At 36.0% G+C, this 14,164-nt stretch overlaps 1 pseudogene; it reads left to right on the top strand.

Annotated features, from left to right (window-relative positions):
* The first annotated feature begins 12,830 nt into the window (after nt 1-12,830).
* Nucleotides 12,831-13,237, top strand: LOC102984619 (60S ribosomal protein L26-like 1; annotated as a pseudogene).
* Nucleotides 13,238-14,164: the final 927 nt, after the last annotated feature.

Genomic DNA, 14,164 nt, shown 5'->3' with positions numbered 1-14,164 from the left:
AGCCAAAAATAAATAAATTAAATAAATTAATTTTTTTAAAAAAAGAATCTTTGAATAGAGGTAATTTCATAAGTTATGTATATATCTATATGTATCTACATATATCCATATCTATGTATCATGGTTTATCGATCTATCTATCTATCTATCATGTTTTCATTGTCTGGTTTAACTTTTATATATGGTTAACCAAGATATTTTCTTCTTAATCAATTAATTACCTAGTGACATACTCTAAATTCTGTCACTACAATGATGTATTTATATTTTTCTTCTCATAATTCTATCAAGTTTTGCCTTATACGGTGTGAAGCTTTATACAGATTGAAGCATACACATTTGTATCTTCTTCATAAGTTTTTCTTTCTATGATTATGCAGCAACCATTTTATCTCTATGTTTCTGCCTTAAAATATTTTTTCTGATAGTACTGTAACTTCACTAGCTTTTATTTGGTGATTTGTCTATTGTAACTTTTATATTTCTACTTTCAACCTCTCAGTGCACTTTTGTTTTAGATTCGTTTTTATGTAACTGAAATTCTTTCTTTTTTTCCTTTTTAAATTTTTAAAAAATTTATTTATTTTATTATTTTTCACTGCTTTGGGTCTTCGTTGCTGTCTGCGGGCTTTCTGTAGTTGCGGTGAGCAGGGGCTACACTTCGTTGCAGTGCATAGGCTTCTCATTGTGATGGCTTCTCTTGTTGCAGAGCACAGGCTCTAGTCGTGTGGGCTTCAGTAGCTGTGGCTCATGGGCTCTAGAGCACAGGCTCGATAGTTGTGGTGCATGGACTTAGTTGCTCTGCGGCATTGGGATTTTCCTGGACCAGGGCTCGAACCCGTATCCCCTGCATTGGCAGGCAGATTCTTAACCATTGAACCACCAGGGAAGTCCCCTTTTTTCCTTTTTATTAAATTGCACAAGTTTTTAGCTGATAAGTTTTGTCTTATTACTGATACATTTAAAGTTATGTTTACCATCTTTTCCTGTGTTTCTGTTTACCATGTTGCTGCTACAGATTTCTTTGTTTTATTTTTTCTTTAATTCACTAAGTTTGACATTTATACATTATATTTCTGTTGTTGGTTGATTACCCCAAATTTGTAGCACATGTATTTCCTCAACAATGTATAAAGTAAATCATAATTTTCACTCTTCTCCCAAAATATTCAAGAGCCTTAGAATGCTTAAATTTCAATTATCCTCCTTTCATCTTACATCATATCATTGGCCAATATGTTAGTTGCACCTATATATGCCATCCATTAAATTAGTCTTCATTATTATTATTTTATATCATTAATGTTGGTTCATACTTTCCCTCATGTGTACCAATTTTTTTATTTACCATTCTGTCTTGCATATCCTATCTTCCTTAGGTTTTTATTGTTTTTCTTCAGGAAGTACATTCTTTGAGGCTCCGTCAGTATGAGTATGTTAATGGTAAACATGTTCTTTGTAGAAAAGAACTTTTTCTTTTCATCTACTTTTCATCTCCAGTTATTTACAGAATCTCTTTTTCCTTTGGTGTCTTGAGGTTCCCTGTGATGTGTTTAGCTCAATCTAATGTATTTATTTATTTAGTCTAGTGAAGACTAGATTCCTTAGGCTTCCTGAATCTGAGCTTCTAAGCCATTATGTCTTCTTTTATTTCTGAGAAAATTCCACCCATTCCTTCTTTAATACTGCATTCTCTTTATTTTGTCCTTGCAGTACTCCAGTTGGCAGCACTACTTGAGCACTTGGGAAAGAGAGGTTCTTGGATCCAGTATTTTAAAATGTCCTGCATATGACAACACACACACACACAGAATATTTTAAAACTATTGTCACTTGGAAGTCAGCACTGTGTTAGTACACTGCAACCTAAAATTAAATATCTGGTCTTACAAGTAACATCATTCAGATGCCTAGAAACGTTCTCTTTTGAATTCTTGGGAAAAAAACAATTACTGTGAAATGCCCTGAATGTTTGAGGGTTGTGTGACAGCCATGGTCAAGGATGGACAATGCTTCATAGTGAAGAAGATCTGAGCAATAGAAGAGTTAGTAAGAGAAAAGACTACATAACTTGCCAAATCCTTCTTTTCCAAGACAATGAGTGTAAAAGATTCTTCCATAACATAATGCATTTCCACGTGGTGCCTTGAATCCATTCTCTTGCTTCTCTTTTAATTTTTAAAATTTTACTCCAATTTATGGAATTATTAGTTCTGCCAGTTTTATTGTGGAGTCCTTAGGCTTGTGTACAACCTGTTATATATGTTACCTGCAAACAGGATAATTTTACTTTTTCTTTTCTGATTTAAATGCCTTTTATTTATTTTTCTTACCTAGTTGCTCTTAGGACTTCTAATACTATATTAATAGAAGTGATGAGAGTGGGCATCCTTGTGTTGTTCCTGATCTTAAATGAAAAGCTTTCAGCTTTTAACTGTTGTGTATAATGTATTTTGTTGAGAATTTTTGCATCTACTTTCATTAGGGATATTGGTCTATAGTTTTCCTTCTTATGCAGTGTCTTTGTCTGGCTTTGGTATCAGGATAATGCTGGACTCATAAATTGAGGTTGGAAGTGTCCCCTACTTTTCAATTTTTTGGAAGAGTTTGAGAAGGATTGGTGGTAATTCTTTTTTAAATGATTGGTAAAATTTACCAGTGAAGCCATCTGATCCTGGGCCTTTCTTTGTTGGGAGGATGTTGATTAGTGACTCAATCTCCTTATTCACTTTTGTCTGTTTAGATTTTTCATTTCTTCATGACAGTCTTGATAGGTTGTATGTTTCTAGGAATTTATCCATTTCTTCTAGCTTATTAAATTTGTTGATGTATAATTTTTCATATGTTGCACTTTAGCCTCTTATTTTGTACTTTATTTCTATGACATTAGTTATAATGTCTCTTATTTCATTTATCATTTTATTTACTTGAGTGTTCTCTTTTTCTTCATCTAGCTAAATGTCAATTTTATTTATTTTTAAAAGGGCTTAGTTGTGTTGATTTTTTCCTATTTTTCTGATCTCTATTTTGTTGATATCTGCTCTACTGTATTGTTTCCTTCCTTCTGCTAACTTTGGGCTTTGTTTTTCTTATTTGAGGTGTAAAATTGGGTTGTTTATTTGAGATCTCTCTTTTTCTTAATGTAGCATTTATCACTAGAAGCTTCCCTCTTAGAACTGCTTTTGCTGCATCTCATAAGTTTTGGTATGTTGTGCTTTCATTTTCATTTGTCTTAAGATATTTTTAAAATTTCTCCTTTAATTACTTCTTTGACCTATTGATTGCTTAGGAGTGTGTTATTTAATTTCCACGTATTTGTGAATTTCCCAATTTTCCTTCTGTTTTTGATTTCTAACTTCATACCAATATGGTTGGGAAAGATAGTTGGTATGATTTCAGTTTTCCTTAATTTTTTAAGACTTCTTTTATGGCCTAATATATGATTTCTCCTGGAGGACATTCTTTGTGCACTTGAGATGTCTGTGTATTCTACTGCTGTAGGATGAAATGATCTGTGCATGTCTGTTAGGTCCATTTGGTCTATAGTATTGGTCAAAGTCCCTTTTCTTATTGACTTACTGTTGGCATGTTCTATTCATTGTTGAAAATGAGGTTTTGAATTTTCCTATTGTTATTTTGTTGTTGTCTATTTTTCCCCCAGTACTATCAAAATTCATTTTATATATTTAGGAGCTCTCATATTGAGTGTATATGTATTTATATGTAATTGTTATATCTTCCTGATGAATTGATCCTTTTTCATTCTATAATGCCTTTCTATGTCTCTTGTGACCATTTTAGGCTTAAAGTCTATTCTGTCTAAATATAACTACCCTTGCCCTCTTTTGGGTATCTTTTTCTGTGGTTTCACTTTCAGCCCATGTGTGTCCTTAAGTCTAAAGTGAGTCTCTGGTAGACAGCATATAGTTGAATCTTGATTTTTAGTCACTTCAGCCACTCTATGTCTTTTCATTGGGGAGTTTAATTTACATTTAAAGTAACTATTGATAGGGAAGGGCTTACTACTGTAATTTTGATCATTGTTTTCTGTCCATCTTCTTGTTCTTTTGTTTCTGCTTTCCTTTCTTGCTATCTGTGTGTTTGGTGGATTTTTTAAGAGTAATATTCTTTGAATATCTTTTTCTTTTTGTTTTGTGTATCTACTACAGGTATTTTGCTTGTGGTTAACATGATACTTACATAAAACAGCTTACAGTTACACAGTCTTTTTAAAGCTGGTAACAGTGACTTCAATCACATACAAAAAGTCTACACTTTTACTTCTCTCACACATACTCTTTATCTTATGGATGTCACAATTTATGTGTTTTATATTGGATATTCATTAACAAACTTTTGTAATAGTAGTTATACTTAATACTTTTGTTTTTTAACTTTTTTCTATTCTTTTTCAAATTCTTTTAACTTTTATACTAAAATTAACTTGTTTTACACACCAGCATTACAATACCATAGTATTCTGTATTTGTCTGTATAGTTAACAGTGAGTTTTATTCTTTCATATGCTTTTGTGTTTCTGCTTAATGTCCTTTAGTTTCAACTTGAAGAACTCCCTTTAGCATTTCTCCCTTTGCCATTTCTTATATGGCAGGTCTAGTGAAGATTTAATTCCCTTATCTTTTGTCTTGAAAATTATTTCTCCTTCATTTTTTGATGGACAGTTTTGCAGAATACAGTATTCTTGGCTGGCCTTTTTTTTTTCTCTCTCTGCACTTTGAATATAGCATCTCACTCTCTCCTGCAAGGTTTCTGCTGAGCAATCTGCTGATAGTCATGGGGGGTCCCATATATGTGATGAGTTGCTTTTCCCTTGCTGCTTTCAGAATTTTCTCTTTGTCTATGACTTTTAACAATTTGATTATAATGTGTCTTGGTGTAGATTTCTTTAGATTCATCCTCTTTGCAAGGTTTAGGCTTTATGGATGTGAATGTCTACTTCTCTCCTGAGATCTGGGACGTTTTCAGCTATAATGCATATTGACTCACTTAATGGTATTCCACAAGTTCTTTAGGCTCTCTACACTTTTTTTTTTTTAAATCCTTGTTTTCTATTCTCCTCCTCTGACTGTATAATTTGGAATTACCTGTCTTAAGTTTATTGATCCTTTCTCCTACTTGATCAAGTCTTCTATTTAAATTCTCTATTATATTTTTAAGCTCAGTTTTTGTATTCTTCAGCTCCAAAGTTTCTGTTTGGTTCTTTTTATGGTTTCTCTTTATTTATATTCTCATTTTGTCCATGTATTGTTTTCTTGATTTATTTTTTTATGTTTTGTAGCTTACTGAGCTTCTTTAAAATGACTATTTTCTAATTCTTTTTCAGGCAATTCATAGATCTCTTTTACTTTAGTGTTGGTTACTGGAGACTTATTTTGTTCTTTTGCTTGTGGAAATTTCCCTGATTTTTCATACTTCTCGTAGCTTTGAATTCATGTTGGCACATTTGAAGAAGAAGTCATCCCTTCAGTCTTTGTGGACTGACTTTGACAGGGAAAGATCTTCACTAATCAGCCTGGCTTGAAATTCGGGGACCCTCAAAAACCTTCTCTATGAATATGCATAGTCCATTCCTCATCCTTCTTCCTGGAAGAGATGCTTCAGAGGTATGCACCTTCTCCTAATCTTGCAGAGCCATGCAGGTCACCATAAATTACCCACTCCTTTTCATTAGGTTGATGCAGTGAATGGCCTGGATGTTGGGTGCAAGTTCCACTTCTCTCCTTCCTTCCTGAAGGGAAAGCTTCATGGCTTATACACCTTTTCCCAACCTTGCAGATCTATGCTGGCTTCTGAGAGCCAACTGCCCATTTTCTTTGTTCTTATCTACCGCTAGACTTTCACACTTTACTGATTCCCTCAACACTTCACTCTGGGTTAAGTGGGACAGAAGTAGGTCGCTTGGGCAATGCCTCAAAAGACTAGAGACATTGAATGCATGTTTTACTCTCTCTTTCTCCCAAGGGAGACATCTCAGTCCAAGGTGATCTCTCTCAGTGCTGACCTGAGACAGCTTGGGGGAGGGTCTAACATGGGAAAAGTGAAACTGCTCTTCTTACCCATTTCAATGAGTTTACTCTTGGATTCGTGCTCATGTGGGACGTTGCAGCCTCTTAACTGGATTCTGGAAATTGCATAAAGTTATTTTGATCCATACATTGATGTTAAATCAGTGTTTCTGTGAGAGAACAAGGACTGGGACTTCCTATTCTAAGATCTTGCTAATAACCCCGAGTCACTTTTATATCTAGAAGTTCTATTTGATTTCATTTAACTCTGTTATTGAGTATTTTTATATCATCTTTTTTTTGTTGTTTTGGATCCTTTTTATGTCTATAATAGTTTTAAACATTTTTACTTAGTAGCTCAATGATGTACTCTTCTTTCTAATCACCCCCTGCCTTTCACCAAAGACACTGTTGTACAGGTGTATTTGGTTTGAGTGTGGCTATGTCAAGAAGCAGTGGAGACGATGGCTCTGAAAAGGGGAATGTACCTACATTAATGTGTGTGTGTGTGTGTGTGTGTGTGTGTATTTTTAGGTGGTCATTGAGATGGTAGAGCACATACATAAGATTAAACATCTGTAATTTAAAAGTGCATAAGAATTAATTGTTTTAGGATGTGGCAAAGTATTATCAGAATCTCAGAGGATTCGCGCCTCTCTAAAAATGAAGAATATTCTCACCTGAAATGAACTACTCTAATAAATGTTGATTATAATCACAATCATCACAATAATGTAACTGCTATTTTGAGCAGTACTTTTTTAAAAGTTTTTTTCCATTGTTGAGATGATTCAGCTGTTTTGGAAAACAAAACAAAGTACAAATGAGTGGGTGAGTATGTCATGAAAGCCATTCTTAAATGATTAAAGCCCTGGCTATCTCAGTTATTGTCAGCATTGTACCTGCCTCCTTCATAAATACTGTTTTTAACGGTCAGCCTACACAACATTAAAGGTCTGCCTGGACTCTTTACTTGGTCTGAGGGTCCCAGAAAACTGGAATAATTCTCAAATCAATATGTTCCCTTTTCACTATAGTGTTATCACTTGTGATTACAGCTAGGGAAGGAGACAGTTAATTTAAAATTCTGGGCCTGAATTTTCTCTCTTTAGGTTATCTGCTCTCACTGAACCCTTGCTGAAAGCAGATCAGAGGAAAAAGGAAGAAGAGGGTCCCTACACTCATTGGAATGACTAGTTTCCTACATTATAGACAGAATACATTTCTAAATCCTAGCCTCAGAAATCAACCATTTTAGGTAGGACACCTGATTATAACAGACAGAAACAACATTTTTAAAAATGTAAGGAAAAAAAATGTGGATGAGAGAGGTTTATGTTTGCTTTGCTTGAAGAGTACTGGGGGCTTATATACTCAAACAAAGAGTTGAACAACCAACCTCAGAAAACAGAAACTAAGGCAGTTCTGGTCCTCAGGTAATGAAAATCAGGATCCAAAGTTGTTAGGTTTCTATCCCTCTCCCGCTTCCTTTTTATCTCTGGCCTTGCCTGTTAGTTTTCCTCTTTCTTATTATAAGTCGGTGTCTTCACCCAGTGGGAGACTTTGATTCTAGAAGCAGTGGGTTCACAGCCTCACAGCTTCAGAACAGAGATAATAGAGTTCTTTCTTTACAGCTCCAGTGAAAAATATTCCTGGAAAGGAATTCAATTAGCCAGGCTCAACTGGAGCCACATGCTCACCATTTAGATAAGTCATCATGACTAAGGGCTAGGGAGGATTACTAGGATTGTCCCCAAGTTAAATTGTGTCCTCTTCTTTAACTATCACTAAACTTTGATGAAAGTTGCTGTCAAGGGGTATGGAGGTGTTCTCTGAGGGCCATGGGGTGAGAGGTAGAGAAGGGGGTACTATCTACAGCAGAAAAGGGAGGGAAAAACCAAAACAAAACACATCAACTTCAGTAACCACCAGCATAACATTGATTTTATGGGATGTCATGTTCTCAGTTCCAACAGTTCTCCTGACAAATGAACTTTGTGAACTTACAAGATGGGGACCGCCTATATCTGAAAAATTACTCAAGGGCAGAAAAGAAAATAGTTATGGGAGAAAGTACATCATGTCATTTATCATCTGTTTTCCCCTTGAAGAACAGGTGTGGCTTTCCTTTGGGTTTTTGGTCTTTCCAATGAGGTCGCTTCCTTAGTTGATAGTCCAGAGCCCTTGAGCTTTAGGTCAAAGTCCAAAGTCAATCTGATTGTCAGCATTAATAAGGGCATATGTAGCACAATCTCTCTTATCCTCTAAGGATTGAATGAGGAAATTCCTCACTTTTAATAAAGTATAAAACATATAGGTTATCTTGTTCAGGTCAATGCTTATTACATATAATATCAAAGTTTAAATTAATACCATAAGATAGTATATATGTATACTCTCTATATTTTACTCTATTCTAAAATACCTGCTCTAAAGTTCACATTAGAACACTCCCTATGATGAGATTTTTGTAGTAATTATCCTTATACTACACAGACATATTTTCATTAGACGATTACTACATAGAAACTGTATGGTGTGCAGTGTATTCATTTTATATGAATGCCAAAATAATATGAATGAATACATCTCAAAAGCCATGCTATTCTTATTTGGCCATATAGCCCTGCCCTAGGGCATCTGAGTAGCTCATCAGTTCTGAAGAAAGACCTGTAGTAACACAGTGTAGGAAGTTACTCAAAGATCTTTGGCAGAGAACTCTGGAAAGATTTTTTAAAAAGTCATTTCATGGAATTACTTTACAAATGCTAAAAAAAGAAAGAAAGAAAGAAAGAAAGAAACAGAACACGGAAAGTTTCCAAAAATGGAAAATGCAAAATCCAGCAATCAAAACTGAAATATAGTTCATAACACTACCAGATTCCCAACAACTTCCTAAGGAAAAACTCACAGAAAAAGTTAACTTCTTGCTGTTTGTAAAATAAAAAGACCCTCTTCTATGCTTTTTTTTTCTCTTTCCCTTCACTGTGGAAGAATGTAAGATTTCATAACAACAGATATGCAGTTTGCTTTTGATTGAGTCACTTTATGCAAATGTTTCACTATGCCAAAAAAGAGAATTGGGCAAGAAAATACTCTTCCTATTGCTATCTGGCATTCTTCATTTACTCACTGGAGCATTTGAGGTGACAACATGGTCCTCAGAAGTTGTCACGTTCTGTGATTTAGTCATAACCACTTACTTTCAGAGCCATTGAACTAAAGAGCTTTGCGTTGGGAACACTTTATGTACCCCGTGTGAAACAGGCCAGACTTCTTCAAGTAATCTTCAACTTTTGCTGCAACTGATCTCAGATTTGCAGCATAGAGGAAACAAGTAACAAACTTTGCCCTGTTTTCAACCTTTTAAAAAATGCTTCTGTGGGATATGAATATTTTATTATTTTCTCAGCTGATGGTGAGAAACCCACTAAGATTTGCATCTGTTCTGTTGCGAAGCATTTCAACTGTTTACTTTGTCCCTAAATTGTTTCTTTTACTCACATCCATTTAACTGTCCAACTCATCCCATTGGCATAGATGGAGTATTAAATGGAATGAAAGATTAACAAGCTCATGTGACTACCATTTCAATTCAAAGGGAAATTTTATCCCTGAGACAGAAAATGGCCTTATTTCATAAACAGAGTTAGTGATAACTCTCGTGATTTAATTTTGAAAAATTGTCTAATATGCATATACATCTCCCCAACTTTTAGCTAGACTTCTTGAAATTCACAATTTTAGAAATTATGTTAGGAGAAGCAATGGCAAGTACCCAAAGAATGAGTGTCTTGAAATTCAGTAGTTGTGTTTTTTAAGTGCAGAGAGGAAGTAATTGAGTGGAATTATTATACATTAAACAGCTCAATGTTAATTTCTCATGTTTTGATATTTTTTCCTTTTTTTATAACTACCTGAGACTGGACAGTGAAAGGAATAAAGAGAAAATGAAATCAAATTAGAGATCAGAAACGTTTAGTTCCAGCCCTGGCACAAAACCATATGTCATTTAGAACAAACTATTTCAACCTTCTGAGATTCAGTTCTCTATCTGGGTATTATTTAATGATAACTGCTGTAACAAACAGCTGTAAAAAACTCATTTATTGTGCATTAATAAATCAGTAATTATTAAGACATAATAAATTATATTCTCTGATCTCAAAGTTGGATGAAGATTTTCTTTATCAGGTGACTCTTTTTTTTTTTTGCGGTACACGGGCTTCTCACTGCCGTGGACTCTCCCGCTGCAGAGCACAGGCTCCGGATGCGCAGGCCCAGCGGCCATGGCTCACGGGCCCAGCCGCTCCGCGGCACGTGGGATCCTCCCGGACCGGGGCACGAACCCGTGTCCCCTGCATCGGCAGGCGGACTCTCAACCACTGCGCCACCAGGGAAGCCCTATCAGGTGACTCTTAAATGGCCCTTGGGGTAGCACTCTGACAAGAAGTAATTTAGGGACCAGTCCCCTTCCATATTGTGCCTTTGTTATTTTGGAGTCTTTCATTTTTGGCTCCACAGGGAGAAAGCAAGAAAGACCTTGTAGGATCATTTGAGAGCCAGACCTGAAGATAGCTTCTATCATTCTGACTACATTCCATAGACAAAAACTCCAGGACATCCACAGAGTGGATAACCTACATCAATTCTGAAAATTAGTGAATAAAGTGAATTCCTTAGATATAAGGTAAGCTGAAACGTTGGACACACAGCATGATAACATTATCTTTGCCACAAAATGTTAAATGAATGGGGTTAAATGAGTTTTATATTTCCCTCCAAGGGTATGTAATTTAGTGGAAAAATTAAAGAGAAAATACAGAGTAAGATTCAAGGAAGGTAGAACTAAGTCGAAGTTTCAAAGAGCAGCATGAAAGACTAGACTGTGAAACCTTGGAGAGCAAGAACCCCATGTGATATTTCTCATAATTTACAACACATTTGTATGAAACTTACAGACACCTATTAATGTTTGCTATTGATGATACTGGAAGCTTATAGGCTTGAAGGTAAGATGAAACTGGTGAACAGAGCAAAATAGATTGGGTATTCTTGAGGACAAACTTTTTTACCTCAATATGTCATTATTAGCAAGTCTTGGCATGGATAAAAAAATCACTGTGGAACCAAACAGTCAGCTCAGAAGAGAACATCCTCCTACATGGTCATCTCCCTTTACATGGACATATCCATTTCGGTTGAAGGACCTGGGTCACATTCCCAGTGATGGCAATGCAGTTGTGTATATCATAACAGTGAGGGAGGCTTTCTAGGGAGAAAGACAGGTCTTCAAAGCTCCTCAAAATTTTTTATTTTAAAATTTTCTATTGGGTTTATTTGGTGGTGGTGGTTTTGTTTTGTTTTTGTTTTTTTGTTTTTTTGAGATAAAAAACAAACACTTGTGGATCAAAGAGTCTTGTTTTTGTAGGGAGTTTTCCAGAATCCATAAACTATCCGTGAAGATAATTCTTCAAAAACACAATGATTTCAACAAAATAAAACAAAGCTCTTGGACTTTTGCCCTTCGTTGTCAGAAGCAAAGGCGTGTCTCAATTAGAAAACCCTTTGCTATAGCCTATGCTCATGGCTTGACATTGCTTGCTGATTTCTATCAGTTCTGATGCCAATCTGAGCCTGTTCTCCAAACTCTACAGGGACAGTGAAAACACTGTCTTAAAAACACACCCGTACTCTCACACCAATAGAGGAACAAATAAACTTCTGAGAAATTTATTAATAGTCAATATTTATTAAGTCCTTAATTTGTGCTGGACACTGTTCTAAGATGTTTGTATGTATTAACACAATTAATCCTCTCTTTGAGAGAAAGTTACTATTATAAACCTCATTTTACAGATGAAAAAACTAAGGAACAACACTGTGAAATATTTTTCTCAAAGTAACATACTTGGAAAAGAAGTAGAGCCAGAATTCAAACTCTCATCTTTCGACTTCAGAGTCAAGTTCTTAAGTGCATTGCCTATTGCCTGCAGTGACATGAAATACCACAATTAGTCATTTCCAACCAAAAAAAAAAAAAAAAAATCTGAACTGAGACAGATTTTTTTTTTTTTTTTTAAAGAGGATGATGCATCCACTCTGGAAATCAGAGAAGAATAAAGAGTTAACATTCTAATAGTCCACATATGTCTTCCAGCATCTCTGACATGTAAAGAGATTGAAGTCATCACTTTCATCTTTATAACCAGAAAAAAACTAAGACAAGTATAACGAACTAAAAATCAACAACTCTTCTTGGACCTACCAGAGTACTGAGGTTGTTGGGAAAACTGCCACCCCAAAATCTAGACAGGTGACTCCAAAGAGTCACAGCTGAGATCTGTTTACCTGAAGAGCAGAAACCACTGGAACCATGAACTGGTAGGAAGACTTAAATGGTAATTTTGATAAACTGCTGGAGACTGAATTGAACCAACCTATGGGAGAGAAACTGCTGGTGGTCGGAGTCTTATGGGGCCTCACACTTTCCTGGGCTTTACCTCCAGGAAACCCACTAGGTCCTCATGGTGAAATTCTGAGAAAGAGCCCCTCCTGGTTCTAGCAGGAAAAGAGGAAGAGTAACAATTGTGAAATATGTCAAAAGCCTTCTCCATAACAAAGGGCTATTCTCCAGGGAAAAATAAAACTTAATCAGAGCCTGTCATACCTGCAATAAGGGCACTTCTCTCACTTGCATCACCCTCTAGATTTCATGATTCACCAACGGAGGTGAGGAGATCTAAGACATACATGTGAAAGCACACACTTCTGAGCCCAGCCGGTGCCAGGTAGACGGTCATCATGAGGTTCAATCCCTTTGTGACCTAGGACTGCAGCACACACCACTTCAGTGCCCCCTGGCCCATGTGTGCCTGGCTCTCAGAGGAGATGCAGCAGAAGTACAATGTCTGGTCTATCCACCTTTGCAAGGACGACGAGCTTCAGGTGGCCCAGGAACACTACATAAGTCAGCAAACTGGCAACGTAGTGCAGGTGCACAGAAAGAAATATATCATCTACATCAAGTGGGTGCGAGAAGGCTAACAGTACAATTGTCCACGTGGACGTTCATCTGAGCAAGGTGGTTATCACTAGGCTAAAACTGGAAGAAAAAAAAAGATTCTCGAATGTAAAGCCAAATCGTGACAAGTTGGAAAAGAGAAAGCCTATGATATAAAGAAGAACTTATTGATTAAATACAGGATTGAGTATAGCCAGTTGTGAAGCCACAATTTAACTGTACATTTTTAGCTAGTGTGTATTCCTTTGGAATTTTTCAAGACATCTCTTGTAAGTTTCATTTCCCTCCTGTTTTGTTATTGATCTGTGGCTCTGTAAATAATCTTCTGCCATTTTGATGAATAATCCTGAGAATAAAAATTGAAAATATTTCCTAAAAAAAATTGTGGAGGTCAGAGCACAGGGACATGGACCTACGAAAAGAAGGCAATTTAATCATATGATTACAAAATGGTTCTTTTCCCCCACCCCACATTACCACCACACCAACAGGCCTCCAGTAGAATAACAGTGGATTGCAGCTGCTAGTTTTCCAAGACACAGACTCCCTCTGGAGAGTAATATTTAGGAAAGTACAAAGTCAACAGGGGAAACAAAAACAAGGACACTAAATTCACTGGGAGACTCTGGCACCTACAGCTACAGTAAACATTAAACACAACCTGCTCTTACCCAGATTAACACAAACTTCACACTAAAGGCCTATTTAGCTCACTTCCTGTTCTCTAAAACGTAATGTCAGGCTTTCAACAAAAATAACAAGGCAGGCTACAAGGCAAGAAAGGACAGAAGGATCAAAGCAAGTATCAGAACTAAACTCAGCTATGGCAGAGATGTTGGAATTATACTGGAAATTTAAAGTAACTATGATTAATACGCAAAGGGCACTAATGGAAAAAGTGGACAGGATGTGAAAACAAATGAGTAATGTAAGCAGAGAGATGGAGACTCTAAGAAAGAATCAAGAGGAAATGCTAGAAATCACAAACACTGTAACAAAAATGCAGAATGCCTTTGATGGGCTCATCCGTAGATTGAACATGACTAAGGAAAAAAATCAGTGAGCTTAAAGATAGATCAATATAAACTTCCCAAACCAACAAGAAGGTGAAAAG

Source organism: Physeter macrocephalus, chromosome 9, assembly GCF_002837175.3.
Source record: "Physeter macrocephalus isolate SW-GA chromosome 9, ASM283717v5, whole genome shotgun sequence".
NCBI classification, from domain to species: Eukaryota; Metazoa; Chordata; class Mammalia; order Artiodactyla; family Physeteridae; genus Physeter; species Physeter macrocephalus.
This window is presented reverse-complemented; position numbering and strand designations above follow the sequence as displayed.